Source organism: Sceloporus occidentalis, unplaced genomic scaffold, assembly GCF_023333645.1.
Source record: "Sceloporus occidentalis isolate IW3139 unplaced genomic scaffold, rSceOcc1.0.p SCAF_7, whole genome shotgun sequence".
NCBI classification, from domain to species: Eukaryota; Metazoa; Chordata; class Lepidosauria; order Squamata; family Phrynosomatidae; genus Sceloporus; species Sceloporus occidentalis.
Genome location: NW_028316987.1, coordinates 33,460,816 through 33,476,291, shown reverse-complemented (window position 1 = coordinate 33,476,291; position 15,476 = coordinate 33,460,816). Strand labels below are relative to the sequence as shown.

At 40.6% G+C, this 15,476-nt stretch overlaps 1 protein-coding gene across 1 annotated transcript in view; it reads right to left on the bottom strand.

Moving 5' to 3' along the window:
* Nucleotides 1-15,038, bottom strand: part of GLI3 (GLI family zinc finger 3) — a 282,260-nt gene extending 267,222 nt beyond the window's left edge. The window contains exon 1 of the mRNA XM_089532565.1: nucleotides 14,896-15,038. The gene's annotated coding sequence lies outside the window, so the exon portion shown is untranslated. The remainder of the gene's footprint in view (nucleotides 1-14,895) is intronic.
* Nucleotides 15,039-15,476: the final 438 nt, after the last annotated feature.

The window sequence follows — 15,476 nt, the reverse complement described above, 5'->3', positions numbered from 1 at the left end:
ATCCACAGATTTTGTTATCCATGGGGGAGAGGGGGCTGGAACCAAACCCCAGAGAATAACGAGGGTCCACTGTATCAAATCATTGCCCCATCTAATCCAATATTACTTACTCCAGTTAGTAGTATCTCCTATTTCAGGGAGATGTTTTTCCTAGGCCTCTACCTCATGATCCTTTAACACTAGTTTGGATAGCCCTCCAAACATTGTTGGACTATACCTTCCATAACCCCCAGCCAGCACAACCAGGGGCTGAGGATGATGTAAATTGTAATCCACGAACCTTTAGATGACCCAGGTTGCTCATCCTCACTTAAAACCAAAGACCAAAACTAGAATCTTCCCAAGAGAATTAGTGTAATAATTGCTGATTAAAGACTAGGGGCCTGATGGCAACCCTTTGGGCCATCTGTTTGAGGACTAGGATAAACCAAATTCAAAGCCCTGCTCCATCACATCCTTCTCACTGACTGACTTTAGTAGTCATTCACTACCTGTCAACCTGATTTATCCCATAAAGTTCATAATGAGATCATGGCAGACATGCAGGGCTAGTTCAATACTGTATTTTGAAGGATACAGCTGAAAGAATCAATGATGCATATTTAAGTAACATGTAAGTATAGCAGACCGAGAGCTATATAGGCTTCAGTTCACTATGAAGTACTAAGCTCATGGGCCAAGAAAGCCTGCTCTTGCTACCATATAATGTATGAAATGCCCCTCAGTCCCTACTTCCAACAATAGATTGAAAAGCAGGTTCAAAGGCCTGCTCAGACATAAATTAACTGGGCAGCCCTGCTCAAATCATAATCTTTCAGGCTCCCCTAGTGTCTTCTGAAAAACAAAGACTTACCTCATAAGGCTGTAGAGTGATATTAGTACTGCAAAGGCCTATGAACTATCTGTTCATGCTACAAAACAGTAGATTAAAACAGATATGTGTGGGGTATTGATCAACTGTTTGAAACTCTTTCACTCACATCACAAATAGATGAACACCCATACAAATTTTCTGAACTACAATCAGAATTCTACTCCTCCTGATGCCTAGGATATTAGTAACCAAGCTTTTCCACTTTAAAAAAATCCACAGCTTCTTGTTCATGTCTTGTTCCTTTCAGTGAATTTTATATGTGCTTTAACTACTGTCAACCATCAAGACAGTAGCACGATAAAACATTTAGAATGTATGAATTCAAAGCAAACAATTTATCATTTGGTACATTTCACTTCTCTAGAAGATGCAGTGATAATTAAGACATTCCTCAGCTGCACTTATTATATGAAAGTTTTGAAAGACCTCTTTAATTGGAATTACTGCAGGATTCCACAATGTTTCTCTGGATCAGATTCAAGTGTGAGTTACTTAATTAAAACTTGTGGAATGGCACATAGTGTAACAGCCACAGGTGTCAGAATAATGTGGGAATGATATAATGCTAGAAAAGATACCAGAAAGGCAAGCAAAATTATTGTCGGCTTGGAGCACCTTTTCTATAAGGGAAGATTGACATATTTGGGGCTTCAAAATAAAACAAATATAGAGGCATGAGAAATGTGAACTACAATAAGAATGGCAAGACCTGGGTTTTTTTTCCTGCCTACAGTATTGAATATCAAAACTTGAGGTCATGCAATGAAGCTAACTGGCATCAAAGAAAAGCACTTTATACAACACACATTTAGCATCCACATTTCATGACTTCAGTAACTGAAGATGCCACTAGGTTAGATGATCTTTGAAAAGGATTGACTAGCAAGGGATATTAATTAGCAAGAACAACAAAATGAAGCCTCCATATATAGAGGCAGTATAGCATGTAATGGTTTGAACACTGGACTACAATTCTGGAGACTGGGGTTCAAAACCTGCTCAATCATAAAAACCCACTGGATGACCTTAGGCAAGTCCCACTCTCTCAGCCTCAGAAGATGGTAATGGCCAATTCCCTCTGAAGAAACATGCAAGAAAACCCTATGATATGTTCACCTTGAGGAATGCAATAAGTCAAAAATTACATGGAGGCACACAACAACAAGGACAGCTTGTAAGAGTTGCTGAGAACAAATAACAGGAGAAATCTATCACTTCAAACTCTTAACTATCAATACCCAAAGGCACCTGCCTGTCCACTGTGGAAGAGAAAATGCTGTAGGCAGTGGATACTTCTGATCCGTAAGTTACTTCTTATAATATAACTTTGGCGCATTACAGACGAGCCAATGAGGCGCCGTCGTTACTCACGAGGGGTGGCGCTTCCTGACGCGCCTTGCCCCTCGCGCGTAACGAGTACATAAAAATGGCAGCGCCACATACAGATGGGCACCGCCATTTTGATGTCGCATACACGCAGCGTCCGGACGTCGCATGCCGGAAGTGGTGCCACGAGTGTGCGCCTTGCGGCACCACTTCTGGGGCACAGGAAGAAGTGCCATTTTGGTGCTTCTTTCTTGCTGCACCCGGGAACCGTGCGGTTTGACTGCTGCGGTTCCTGGACGCAGCAACCGGCAGCGGCGCGAGACCCCCCGTTTTGGGCGGTCTGTAACACGCTTGTAGGTTTCTTTCTTCTGAACCACATTATCACAACTTTTTCCTGAATTCACACTTGCCAATCCATTTTCTAATGAATTTCCATAAACCCATATAGCACCACCAACTATCAGACAGAAACATACAAACAATAACTGAGAAGAGCTGAACTAATCACACAGAAAATGGACTAAACATTTCTTCTTACGTGTTACATTCTTTTTCCATCATACATAATAGATTTCAAAACACCTCAAACCAAATGTTTGATCAGTGGTGACTGATCAAGATTATTCCAGTGGAACAAGCTTAATCCAAGATTTCAAATAATATCAAAATGGGGGAAAGAATCATTCACAATATTAAGAAGCATTTGTGGAGTAAGTACCATAAACAATCAAGTGTGAAGGCTAGCTCACCTACAGAGTTAGCCCAATAAAGGTATCACTGTTTTGTAGATTTTGTTCTGTTTTGCTGCATGGCCAACACAGCTACTGCTGAGTATGTTTCCTAGATTAGAAGATAATCAAATTTTGCCCCAACAGGGAAAACTTTAACAAGGGAGCTAATGAAGTGGGACTTAACTCTTTGAGGTTCCTACCTCCAACAAAGGTGAAACTCTTTCATTAAGGTCAATATCACACGATACTGTTACGCTATTATTCCGGTTCATCTGTTATGGCTGCCTCCTGTAGAATTCTGGAGTTTGTAGTTTAGTGAAGCCTAAAAGCCCTCCAGCTGAGAATTCTCAATGCTCTTCTCTAAACTGCAAATCCTAGCATTCCACAGGAGGCAGCAACATCAATTAAAGTGGAATAATAGCCCTATAACAGTGTAGTGTGATATCCCACCAAGCTGAATAGGACTACAGTTGGCAAGTTTGCCTATGTGTGTATGTACCTTCAAGTCGCCTGTTGACTTATGGCAACCCCATAAATTTCACATGGTTTCATTCAAGAGGCAGTTTTGCCAGTTGCTTCCTGTGAAATATAGCCTATTTGTTTGTTGTTATTTTGCGCCTTCAAGTCATTTCCAACTTATGGCAGCCCTAAGGCAAACCTATTGCAGGGTTTTCTTAGCAGCATTTGTTCAGAAGCTGAGAGAGCAACTTGCCCCAGGTCACCAAGTAGGTTTCTGTGGCAGAGCAGGGATTCGAATTCTGGTCTCCATAGTCATCGTCCAATACTCAAACTACTACACCACACTGGCTCTCCGAAATACAGCCTATTCTGTGCCTAAAAGTTTTTCCAGATGTAACAGTACAGGGACTTCTTGAGAAATTCAACATTCTCTGCCCAAGAAATTGGCTTTTCACAGGACTGGAACACCCTGGATCTCAAAAAAAGTTACTTTTCTATTGCTAATGGAGCTGCAGTTTTACACTGGCCTGTTACAGACTGCCAAAATAAAGCTGCTTTGGATCTCTTTGGAGGTATGCTGTTTAAATGATGCATGCATCCTAAGAATCCGGAAGCTGCACCAAAACTGCACTCCAGTGCTTAGGAATGGAGTGTGGCTTTGGTGCGACCTCTGGACTCTTAGGACCCATGCATCATTTAAATAGCATACCTCCAAAGAGACCCGAAGCAGCTTTATTTTGGCAGTCTGTAACAGGCCTATGTGTCTTTTACTGCCCTGGTCCCAAATCTTCACATGGCCAAGAAGGGGACTGACCTGTGCCTGCATTGATATCCCTCCAGACTATCTTAACTGACAACAGAAGTACTATCTGAAACAAAATGTAGGCTGTGACTCTAAAACCGTGACCTTCTTTTCTTGTTTGAATTTTAGGATCTTTGCCTGACAAAGAAGCCAGTAACGCCTCAAAAGCTTGCATGATGTTTTCTGTGCATTTTAATTGACCCTATAAAGATATCACTGTTTGGTGGATTTGAGATTCTGTTGTATTTTGCTGCATGGCCAACACAGCTCATCCTTGAAATATCTTTGTGTTAAGTCATTCATGATCTCAAAGGGGAGTAGTAGAAAGCCTTTACAATTCTTTCCTACTTGGTCACCTGGTGGTAGAATGCACCTCAAGAAACCTGACAAGTGGCACTCTACAAGCCTGCTATAGCTCCTTACAGGTCCTAGTGAATGCAAAACAGCATTTGCTCTGGGGTAAGCCTATTCTATCTAGTTTTAGAATCTACTCAACACTTTTGTATTTGCTCATACTGTATATCAAGTTTCCTCTACCTCTACACATATTAGCCAGTTATTTAATTGGAATTTTGTCTTATTATTTCCAATATTTTAGATACAAAGTAATATACCCATTCCAGCACTAGGCAAATCATAGGTCATTTAAAAATATGGTGGCTCAGAATTTGATTATTATGCCTCAAAATTAGGAAATGGGTGGGTTTTCGTTGTCTTTTTCATTTATTTGCAGATCAGTTCTCAAAGAGAAACAGCTTCAGCATAACTACTGTATATACTCATGTATAAGTCTAGAAATTTTAGTCAAAAAATTGACCCAAAAATCCTAGGTTGACTTATCCACTGGTCAAATGTAAACATTATTATTATTGTTATTGTTATTGTTATTATACTTTAACTCTTATTAAAAAGGGAATGATCCCATGGTGCAAGGCAAGAGTGCAATCTGTCTTAGAAGCGTTGGCTTCCCTCTACTCTCTCTTCCATCCAGCCTTTAATGTGAGTTAAAACAGTTATGTCTGCCATCACTTTGCAGGTTCTTTGGCATTGCTTTCCTTTGCGTCATCATTTAGATCTTTTGTTACATGCCCCTAAGTTTTACCCCCGACTTATCCTAAGGTCATATCAAAATCCATAATTTTGACTCCAAAACCTGACCTTGACTTATACACGAGGTCGACTTATAGTTGAGTATATACAGTAATGACACATGGTCACATGTGACAAGATGCAAGATTAGGATTTATGTCAGGGCCAACTACTTAAATAAATCACAGATCCAATCTTAAGAGTTGGAAGGGATCACAAGGTAATTAGCATCTGTAAGTAAAATTCAAACACTATTTGAAAATTTACCATCCAGATGCTTTGTACATGACACTGCAATCGCCAGGGACTTACTAGCATGTATGGATATAATATATAAAGTCAGAAGAAGAAAAAAAATCTCTGGGTGTTGCAAAGCAATATGGCATCAACAACTTCATGCCTAACACCTTCAAAACATCTTGGGTTCTACTGGGCTTTATTCTTTTACTCAAGTATCTCCAGGTAGAGCACAGAACAATTTCCATGAATTGATAAATGTTGCCAAAACCAAAGTAGGGATGGGGAGAAGACACTTGCTTTTCAATTAGTTGGTTAGCTGTTACACTATGGTGTATCTGAAAAATACAGAGAAACTATTCTTTAAGCCATCTAAGGTCCAAAACATACTGCAGAAATAATCCAGTTTGAGACCGCTTTAACTGCCCTGACTCAATGCTGGGGAATTCAGGGAACTGTAGTTGTGTGAGACATTTAGCCTTCTCTGTCACAGAGCTCCGGTGCCACAATAAACTACAATTCTCAGGATCCCCTAGCACTGAGCCAGGGCAGTTAAAGCAGTATCAAACTGGATTATTTCTGCAGTGTGTTTTGGATCTAAATCATCTCACGTCACCTGCAGAATCCCAACAAACTCATCATGTGGCACTTTGTTTCACTGTAGTAATAAATTCCAGGGAGAAAGTGAGGCAAGAATGATGGTACTGTAAGCATTTATTAAGGACAAAATATGTTGATTCTATACTTTGATGAGCAAAATCATGGCTATGGTATCTTTTAAATTCTTCTGCAGAACTGCCATTCACATTCCTCCCCCTTATACAGTGTGAACTCATGCGAAGCATGCAGCAAGAGAAATGCAGGAGCCCTTTAAGGGCAGTAATGTGTAACTTTGCTCTAAAAGAGTCCTTTAATAATCACAATCATTCCAAAAGATAAAACTACACTCCAGAAGAACTCACACATGAACTTTTGCTGCACTCATAAAACAAAATTTTCTCAGGTGAACTTTTATTACTGCTAGAAATGTTTGTGATGACTTTTGTGTAGTGAAAAAGAATGATAAAAGAAGGACTTTTCATCACACTTGCTGTCTCTCTCATCAGAACAGTCCGATAAAATAAACTTCAATACTCAGATAGTTGTTTTTGGTACGATTCCTCAGGACATTTTTGCCAACAAAAAGTGAGTTAGCCATATGCTGTCACAGATAACCCCTCCTTTTGATCGTTAACCATTAGATCCCAGTGGCGCAAACAACTTCTTATGGCCTGTTTGCCATTCTCACTAATGTACTGCTTTATGGCATCAACTCCCATTACCCTGGAATTTAAATCCATCAGTATTGCACAACAGGGCTCAACAAGGAATATTTTTTACACACAGCAGTCTAGAACACAGCAGCAATGTTACAACTGTTTTCATGGGCCCTTCTCTGTCTGATACAGCATATGTAAATCACAGGCTCCTGCACTCAACCTTTTATCAATCAAACTGTTATACAAAGGTATCTTGGAAGGCTGCATCCAAGTCACGGGGTTCAACTTCTGGAATTCCGTCTTGCCTGCTCAGTGTACTTCGGTTAAAGATGGAACGTAGTTTCACATTTTAAGCAAAGCCAGATGTTTTTCACCTTTCCAGTAAAAAGCATGACAAATTCTAAAGAGGAATTCCATTTGTGAAAATATATACATATAAAGCCCTTCGCTTCTAGCTTTAAAACTTCATTTCAGAGTTTACACTTTCCATTTTGTAAAACAGGAATCAGAGCATTGTAAAGGATGGGGTTGGGCTGGGAGTTTTCTGCTTTGTTTTGTACAGCACTACAGTATGGAACTCACTTAAAACTGTTTTGCTACAAGAGAAATTACAGACTGATCAATTCCACAAGAAGCACAAAACTGTCTTCTCAGACGAAGAAGAAAGCATTTTAGAAGCTGGAAGCCATTGAGACATGCAACACTAACCCACATGACCAAGTTAGTGTACAGAGGATTGCAACTTAAACCTTCTCCTTTGAATTATGTCACAATGATTTAAATGGGATTTATTTCTAAGCATGCATATAGAAAGGATGGGAAGAATAGTTATCAGAAAGTCCCATTCGCCTGAGTGTGACTTAATTTTAAGTAAACACATATAAAATCAGACAGCAAATACTGAGAAACAACAACTATTATTGTGTTACTCAGGTTCACCCTAAATTCAAGTGATCACACTGCAATAAAGTTTTAAATAACTTTTTTAAGAGAACTGCATACCATATTTCAGTAATCTATAAAGTTTAGGTTTTGTGCAACGCTTATATATTGTTCACAATACCAAGACAAACTCACAGGATGAAGCCAATAAAAGTCCTTAAGAATAGTGCTATCCCTTCCTGTCAATACACATACACATTCTCCTCCAAATCAATGTAGAAGGCAGCCTTCGAAAGAAAGCAGGAGCTTAGAGATTGAGCTAGAAGGCAGGGAGGGGACTTACCTCAAAACCTAGCCAAGTGGAAATCTGAGCAGTAATTCTACAAGTCGGCAGAGCACACTGTTAGAGCAATGGCAGTGTGAAGAAGTGTTGGGCAGCATTGCCTGAAGGCATCACTAATACACTGATGACTAATGACTGGGCCAGGAAGACAATGAATTTGGGGGCTGAAAACTAAGCGAAATCATGCAGTACCTTGACAAATGGGCTTTCACAATTTCATTCACTGAATAACCTTTAAGCACAAAATTGGCTCAAGTTCCCTTGAGAATAACTTGACACGTTGTTGAACAATGATATAGGTATTTTCCTTTTAAAAAAAAACAAACAAACCACTCTTACTTTAAATACATAAACATGATTGCAGGGAATTAAAATTGGGAGTTTGGCTGAACAACAGTTATCAGGAAAACAAAAATCCAGAAATGAAACGACAGACTGCCCTTTCCTGATTTGGTACTGGGAGAATACCTTCAGTTTCAAATTGCATGAATGGTTACGATTTACTTTTTCATTCTTGATTGTGTAGCAAGCTGTTTATTTGCTTGCTTGCTTTTAAAGAAATTCAGAAAAGCAGACATTTTTGAAGACCCATCAAACAATCATTGAGAAGTAAGCTGCTGAGATTTTGTTTGGTTCTTGAATTTCCAACAAAAGTTTCCCTTTTCAAGCAGATTAATCATTACCATCAAATAAATCAAATTGAATGTACAATTTTACAATGCTGTGTGTCCCTTCCTCAGTCAATGACCAAGCACATATCTCGTTTTTTAAAAGGTTTTTTCCCCCTTGGTAGCTGCTATTGAACATAAATAGCTTTCTAATTTACAAATAACAATTTGGGCTATTTTTACAGACGGAATAAAATATCTGACGTGTCTCTAAATTAACAAGAGCCACTTAACCCAGACAGGATTGCCTTTAGCAGCTCCTAAAAACTTCAGAAAAGGGGAGATCTTAAAACAGGAAGCTTAGTAAGCTCATAAAACTGTTGTTGGAGCCAGGAACACATAGCATATTTAATCTGCAAACTGTGAGAGAGTCTACAATGATTTCAGCAAGATCTGAGGCATGCCCTCAAGGTTTGCTGGGATCTGGGATTAGGGAGTTGATAAGAACCTCAACTGCCCATGGACATGTTTTTCTTCTGCAGTTAAACACAAATGCAGAGAGACGTTTGACTGCTGCTTGGCGTTACTGCTCAAGTTATATAAAAGCTTTGCAGCTCCTTTTGCTGTCAATATATCAAAGTTGAAAAAAAATCATCAAAGTGTGAAATTTCATTTAAAGTCTTTGCCAGTCTACAGCTCTATTTCACAGACCTATCAAATAAAAGTAAAGATGAGGAAAATACACAGAAAGAACTTGAAAAAAAGTTTTGCTGTCTACCCCCTTTTTTTGTTTATTCTGTGTCTTTGTGTTGTTGTTTTTTTAAAAGCTAGAACAAATCAATTCCGGTGTAGAAAAATAACAGAACAGGGAGGGTAAAGGCTCAAGGTGTGTTTTAGAAACACTTTGATTCAATGGCTGCTTGAAACAATCAAGAGCAGAGCCTTTTGTAAAAGATCAGCAACAACAAAAGGTTCCCTCGGTGCTTTCAGTCTTTTAATTGCAACTGTAAACTAATCAGACAAAATATATCTTCACTTCTTCAAAACAAATGAAATGAACAGTACAATATGAAGGCCAGCCATAGAAAAAAGGCTTCTTCAAAGTATCTCTGCAGCTCAAGGGATTTACCACAACTGCACCGAGCAGAAAACTCTGACTTTTGAGATAATCTACTATAGTCTAAAAGCATTAACATTCCATTACTAAGGTCTTCCTGAGGATTTCATGACTCATTGATTCACTCTTCCTTCAAGTCTGCTTCTTCTTAGTACATTACTGTCTCCTCACGCCGGACTGCATACAACAATGGCCATTAAACCATTTCCTTTCATAATTCTCGGGCCTCCCTTTTACTAGAACAGATCCTCAATTTAATAAACATCAGATGCTTTGCTGAGAAGACATTGTAGACGTTTCATAAAATGTCTTCTTACATCAAATAAACACCTTCACAGGGTGCAGAGGAAGACTAAGATGTGCACTGCAACTAAGAAAAGGAGCAATAAGAAAGGAATTGTACAATAACTTTTGTATTCTTAAAAATGCTATCAATATGGAACTCACAAGTAAAATGAAGGAAGTAATCACTGCTTCATTTGAATCAATGAGAAATTAGCCAGTACCTTCAGGAAAAAAACCTAGACTTTTCCCAAATGAATTTTAAACTTTTCAGTATGCAGAGCAAGTGCTTTGACTGCCTTGTTTGCAACAGAAGCTGGGTCTGATCATCATTCTGCACCAAGAAAATTCCACCTCTTTACAAAGACATTTCTAAAATTAAAATTCCTTAGGATAACAATGTAAGCTACCTCAATCTTGCAATAAACCATTATCCTCTCAAAAGACTCCAGGTTTTCTAATAGACCTTTTCTTGGTGTTGGACAGCATTCAAGTTTTGCATACATTTTTGTCTATCTCCTTTGGTTTAGCATTTCTTATGCAGACAAATGTTTTAGCAAAGAATGCTATATGCTGGTGAGCATGTGCAGTGATGTTACTTAAATTATGCACACACACACACACCTTTCAATACAACCCTACTCATTCTCTAGCTTTACGTTTCACAATCTCCTTCACTAACCCATCATCTTTCTGTTATTCAGTAGATTCCTATCACCCTGATCCTAATTATAATTATTTCAAAATAAATCCTATCCCACTGATTCCACTGGAACTTATTCCTTGGTAAGTGTGTCTTAGGAACAGAATCTAATCACCACATAAGCTGCAATCTTCTAAATGCACTTGCTCCCAACTGTAGTAAGTGCCATTGATCTCAGTGGGACTTACTTTCTGAACAAACATGCAGAAAATGGAAGCTGTAGTGCTTTTAAGTAGCAGCCTCTTGCAGTATGTTCAATGTTACTTCATGCTTGTTTAAAATTAGGCAACAAATTAAACAACAAGCAGTACTTCATACCTTTGTGGGGAACAAATGTATAGGTTACACTGTTGAAATCATCCACGGTTAGGCTTTATATAAAGACAACTTCAATGTATGCAAAATAAAATCTTATGAATGCATCTCACAACAAATCTTCAAAAAAATTACTTTTAAACACTACATTCCCCTCCTCTTTAAATAATCTTTGAGATGTTCAATTAATAATGTATCAAACTCCAATTATTGTTTAATAAAAAGCCTAAAGGGAACAAATAATAGGTATCATCACCAAAGGCACCTTTCCAAATTAAGAATATAACTATACAAATAATCAGGACAGTTATAGCTGCTTTTGACAAAATTCAGTTTATAACGTGAATTAGTGGGGAACAATTCTTTCTCTGCTTCCCTCTCCATCTCCATCAAAATGTAATCATGGTCATTTCTTAATGTTCAATAAATCCAAGTAAGTTCTTGTACTAGTGCTTCAGCATAATGTGAACCGTGAAAAAGAGGCACCCAACGCTTTTCTGTTTAAAAAAACAGATGGTAATTTAATGAACCATATATTTCAAAAGGTTTGGAAACAGCTCCTGTGTACATAAAATTAAAGCTACACACTTAAACATCAAAACTGATAAGGCCTACAGAAAATGTAAAGTTTAGCACCTACAAGAAGGAGACACATTATTGCGATATCCCCAGCTAGTCAACACCACTTTAAAGTGACTCTACCTGTGAACTCGCAAAAATGGGGAGCCAACTATAGATTTTTAAAAGGTTCTGTTAGACTGGGATGTGAACAGCCCATCATTTCAAACTGAAGTGGCAGCTGGAAAATGTGGAACAGCTGGCAAAGAGGAGCGAGAAAATGTTTTACATAAATATCTCTACATATAACCTGGCAGAAGGCCACAAACACCAGACCCAAAGGATGGGATCAACACTATATACCAGAGGACTCTAATAATTGGAGGCAGAGGGCTAAGATTCTTTAGAAAGCCTCCCTCCCTCTATTATGGTGCTGCTGGCCACCAGACAAATCCCAACGCCAGCCTCGAGTTAGGAAAGCCTCAATTGGGATCAACCCGAAGTTGGAAGGTTATTGGAACAGAACAGATACTTTTCCACAACATTTTAAGGTTCTTTTGATGTAATTACTTGCCCAAAAGTCTCATCCGAATTGCTCTGTCTGCAACTATTTACTTTGCCTTATTTTCCAAGCTCTCTCTTCCAAGTTTGAGAGACTCCTGGATGCAAATCATGTTAAGTTCAAACCATGCAATCCTCACCATCCAGAGAATGAAGTTTGGAAGAAGGCGCCAAAAAACAAAAGGGAACTCTGGAGAATTGGGGGAAGGGAGTACTCAAAGGTTTGGAGAACTTTTGAGTTGCACCTTGCCCCAACAACACAAAATGCCTCAATTTAACAGCAGAAATGCAAGCAATCTGAAGACCCTATCTACAAAAGTTTGTGCCGGAACCAACTAACCAGAGCTGAGCTTGCCACAGAGTCCAGTAATTTATCTGTTTCATTTTGCAACTGAAATAGAAATCGTCATTAAAGTTCAAGGCAAAAACTTTCACTGCTGTGACCCAGAAGTATTTCCCGCATCTCCCTCCAAACTGCCTCCCTTTTCTAAGACCTTTCAAGCCAAAAAAAGGCTTGAGATGAGGAGGAGGAGGAGGAGGAGAAGTAGGGGGGACTGAACACGCATCCTTCCTACCACTACAAATAACAGCGGACGGCGGTGTACAGGACCACATCCGATCGCTTGCTTCCACCCTTCCAGATGTGGCAGGCGTCCAGCCACCACAGAAACTGCTGGCAAGAAAATAAGTGCTATTTTTCCTTCTCTTTTCTCCCCCTCCATTCCTCCTTCCCTCCCTTTGGAAGAGGCCAGGCAGCTGCTGCAAGAAGTCTGCAAAATGTGCAGTTTAACTCAACTGCGGGACGCTACTAAGCCTCCAAATCCTCACGGAGGGTAGCTGAGCAGACACTGCAAAGAAAGAGAGAGAAAGAGAGTTGGGAGAGGAGATGAAACATCCCACACTTCTTGTCTTTCCTTTTGGCCCTACTTTCCCCAAAGTAAAGTTGGTGCCCAATAGGATGGGGCAGCATCTCCACTGCAGAAATAACCCCGTTTGACACAACTGTTAGACACACACACACCAATCGGTGCTCTTTGTACAGTATGCTTTTCCCACCTTCCCTCTCTCCTTTTCCATATTACACCTCCATAACTAGAAGGTGAGACAAATATTAGTAAAGATGGATCCATCCTAAATTTGGGGGGCTACAAGGGCTTCATGTTGCCTTGGGGAGATTTCCCTGGGCTGCCTCCACACTGCAGAAACAACCCCAGTTTGAGCCCACTTTAACCATCAGGGCTGAATGCTGTAGAGTCCTGGGAGCTGTAGTTTTAAGAGACACACAGGTTGCATCCACACTGCAGAAACAATCCCAGTTTGACCCAGGGACGAGTGCTATGGAATCCTGGGAGCTGTAGTTTGTTGCGATAAGAGAGTTCACTGTCTTACAAAGCTCAAAGTCCTACAACTCCTAGAATCCCATAGCACTGAGCCATGGCAGTTAAAGTGGGGTCAAACTGGATTATTCCTGCAGCACAGATGCAACCTGTGTGTCTTGCAAAACTACAGCTCCCAGGACTCCAGAGCATTCAGCCTTGGGCAGTTAAAGCAGTCCCAAAGTGGGATTGTTTCTGCAGTGCGGAGGCAGCCTTAGCCTTCTCTGTCTGGTGCCACAACTAACTACAAACCCCAGAGATCCACAGCTAAAGCATGGAGCCTTGACAGTTTAAAGCGGGATCGAACTGGACAGTTTCTCCAGTGCGGATGCTACATGCCCAGGACGACCTTCCCAAAGTGACCAAAAAAGGTCCTCCATATCCTCCTCATCCTCCTCAATAAGAGCTTGACCCAGGGAGTGATCCGGAGTAGGCTGCAAGGGGCTTGCTCCTCTTCTTCTTACCCAAAATACAAAATGATAAATACAAAATGATGAATACACAAATGCAAAATACAAAACACAAAATGATCAATACAAACAACAACAACAACAACAACAACAACAACAACAAAACAAAACATGCAAAGGAGCCCTTTTCTTGCAAAACTCCAAGTTGGACAAAGAACTTTTCACACTCCCAGAGAGGCACCTTTTCGTCTCCTTACCTGAAAGAGCTAGAAGGCGATGGAAGGAAGGAAGGAAGGAAGGAAGGAAGGAAGGAAGGAAAGCAGTCAGCTTCCCAGACAGAGAAGAAGGGCAGCTCCTAACAGCCCTTGAGGAGGAGGAGAAATCAGGAGGAGGAGGAGGAGGAAGAGGGGGGCATTTTGCTCCTGTTTTGGAGGAGGAGAGAAAGAAAGAAAGAAAGAAAGAAAGAAAGAGTGCTCCCTCCTCGCCCTCCTCTCCCTCTCCTTTGGGTTGTGAGTGTGGGTTTCTCCCCTGTTTCCTCTCTCTCCCAAAAAACCTTCCTTTTTACATCAGTTTCCAGGGACCCTGTGTAACTCGATCCCTTTCTGGCTCACTTACTATGAGAGCCCTGAGTGACACTGTGCAACAACAAGGAAAGAAAGAAAGAAAGAAAGAAAGGGAGGGAGGGAGGGAGGGAGGAAGGAAAGAAGGAAGGAAGGAAGGAAGGAAGGAAGGAAGGAAGGAGCAAATCAAAACTTGCACACAAGAAAAAATCCCCCCACCCCTTCCTCTGCATCTACATTGGGGACATAACCCAGTTTGGCACCGCTTTGTCTGGCTCTTTGCTATGGAATTCTGGGAGTTGGAGTTTGTTGTGGGCCCAGAGCGGACAGAGAATTAAAGCGCTACCAAACCGGATTATGTCTCCAATGTGGATGCAGCTTCCTTCCCAAAGAGCCCACTCACGTGTTGTAAAAGTTCTCCCTTCCTCCTCCTCCTCCTCCTCCTCGCTTCCATCCAAGTTTCCCAAATGTTGCTCCCCTCCTCGGTGTTACCACTTTTCCCTCCTCCTCCTCCTCCTCCTCCCTTTCAGGGAGAAGGATGGAGCTTCTCTTCTTTTTCTCCTCCTCCAACGCTGACGGTTTTTAAAAAAGGCGTTGGAAGAGGAGGAGGAGGAGGAGGAGGAGGGGAATGGCGGGAATCTTAGTCAGTTGGAGGCGAAGGGGAAGAAATGGCGGGAGAGAGAGGGAGAGGCAGAGGCTCTATGGCCGCCCCCTTTCTTCTCTTTCTCCTTCCACACTTTCTTCCCCTTCAGAAGGACTCTCTCACACTTGGAAGGAAGACTAAACGAGAGCCTGAAGTTTCCCTCCTTCTTGTTATTACTTCAGACACCCACTTCTTCAACTGTAGTGTTGTTGTTTTTGTGTGGGCTTTTTCAGACTATGTGGCCATGTTCTAGAAGAGTTTATTCCTGACGTTTGGCCAGCATCTGTGGTTGCTGGCATCTTCAGAAATTGCTGGCATGGAAGAGAGTGAATCATATATAT